At 51.8% G+C, this 1,982-nt stretch overlaps 1 protein-coding gene across 1 annotated transcript in view; it reads left to right on the forward strand.

The window, feature by feature from the left end:
• Window positions 1–1,982, forward strand: part of luzp2 (leucine zipper protein 2) — a gene marked incomplete at its 3' end in the record, with an annotated part of 78,494 nt that overhangs the window by 54,241 nt on the left and 22,271 nt on the right. The gene's annotated exons all lie outside the window — the stretch shown is intronic.

Genomic DNA, 1,982 nt, shown 5'->3' on the forward strand with positions numbered 1-1,982 from the left:
TTATCTGTAGCTGAACAGTTTTTTCTACACGAGCAACGTGACCTCAAAGTGCAGAAACAACGACTTTATCTTGCGGTTTGCAGAGCGGCGGCGCTGCAGCTGTAGCTCGTTCTGCACAACGCGCCGCGACACTCGAGCTCCAAACGATCCTATTTTTCACCCCGAGTGCTTCCTGAGGCGGCACCGCGTCGCGTTTCCTGACGGCTGCCGGTCGTCCTGGTGTGGCCGTCCCTCCGCTCGGCCACCGTTTGCTTCGCTGAATCGCAAAACAGCTGCCGTCTGGGCTCATTAGCTGGACTCGGGGCGTACGAGTCGGCCGGCGCCATACAGGTGTGGGAGTGAAGAGCAAAGGCAGCGAGGAGTGGAGCGCTGTGCTGCCCTGAACCTGGACCCTGTTCCAGCACCAGAACTTCCCGTTACACAGCCGGTGATTATGCAGGACTGGATGCACTCTGGCCACAAAGCACACGATGATCTGTGGTTTCACTGGTTAATGACTGCCTGCCACATTTTGGTAATTATTAAGTTACAGATCTGATTTCCACTCGTGTAATTACATGTGAGGACACGCCGATGACACCGGCCTGTTCCCGACTCCTCGCCTCCCAACCATCCATCACCGCCGCTCCACAACACGACAGCCGGATGCGTCGCCTCCGACCAGAAACGAATTCAACGGCTGTAATTGTTGGCGGCTTTTTCCAGAAACACCCACGGCGAGCGGCGCTGCACGGGGGATGAAAACAAACCGGCCCACTGACACCGGAGCCAGAAGACTGATTCTGAAGGGCGGACGGACAGATGTTCCATTCAGATGACTGTCAATAAAAACGTCTCCTGCTTTACTCGTCGCCTTCATGAAGAGCGTCTCTGATGGACTGTTTACAGCCTCCATCCCACGTCGCTGTGATGGAGCTTTCTGCTCCGTACAGTCGGAGGATTGTTGGCTTCAGAAAGTCCAGCAACACCCCAGTGTTGGCTGAGCTGTGGACCACCCTGCTGGCAGCACCACGCTGCTTCCAAGCCTGTTAGATCCCACTCTGAGTAATCCGTTCACACGCAGAACAAGTGAAAGAAAAAAAAAAAGAGGAGTTTGTGTCCGCGGAGCCGCCGAGTGCTTCGGTCACCGAGTTTAGCTTCCTGGAATTAAAGCGGCAGAATGAATATTCATGGCTCCCACTCGAGTTCCGCTGGATGGGTTTGAAGAATAGACCCTCGACTGCAGGTAATTGGCTCATTGATAAACTCATTAAGAATGTTAAATGTGATGCAGAGTAAAGGAAAAGAAAAAAAAAAACGGGGGGAGGAGGATAATAAATCTGCGCTCTGCGTTATGAGGACGACGGCTCCAGCTCCAATTTGTTTCTGTGGATAAAACGTTTAGACGCGAATCGGTCGCCGGCGTTTGTTCAGCTCATCAGCACGTTCTGAGGCTTCCTGGATCTTCAGCGAGGATTTAAACACTCGTTAAATATCTACAGAATGATCCACAAAGAACTGGAAAGAAAAGATGAAGGTCTGGCAGCAAGAAGGCCAAAAACAGAAAGGTGTTAAAAATGAGGAAATATTCAAAAACCTAAACACTACTTTAGCTGATTTAAATTCATTTATTTAAACCAATAAAACTACTTTCATGTAGACGTGATGTGAGTAGACGTACAGGTCGGTTCTGATGGAGGCGAAGCCGTCCACACGCTTCTCGGCTAAACTTTATCTTTAAAAGCAAATCTGGCCAAGAGACTCACGACCAGAGAGCTAATGACCAGAGCGGAGAGGACGGAAGCAGCACCAGAGACTCGGGACGGAGGGAGGATCCCTTTTTAATCGGTACTGATCCGTTTGTCGGACCGGTCCAAAGCCAACTTAACCCAAACCAGCCAATCAAAGAGCACAATCAGCCGAGACGCCGATGAGGAGCCGAGCTGGACCGAGTCCAGCGCCTGCAGTCAGGAGGAAGTCGTCGGGTCCGACCGGCCGAGTCC

This window comes from Stegastes partitus, unplaced genomic scaffold (assembly GCF_000690725.1).
Source record: "Stegastes partitus isolate 25-593 unplaced genomic scaffold, Stegastes_partitus-1.0.2 Scaffold527, whole genome shotgun sequence".
NCBI lineage: Eukaryota > Metazoa > Chordata > Actinopteri > Pomacentridae > Stegastes > Stegastes partitus.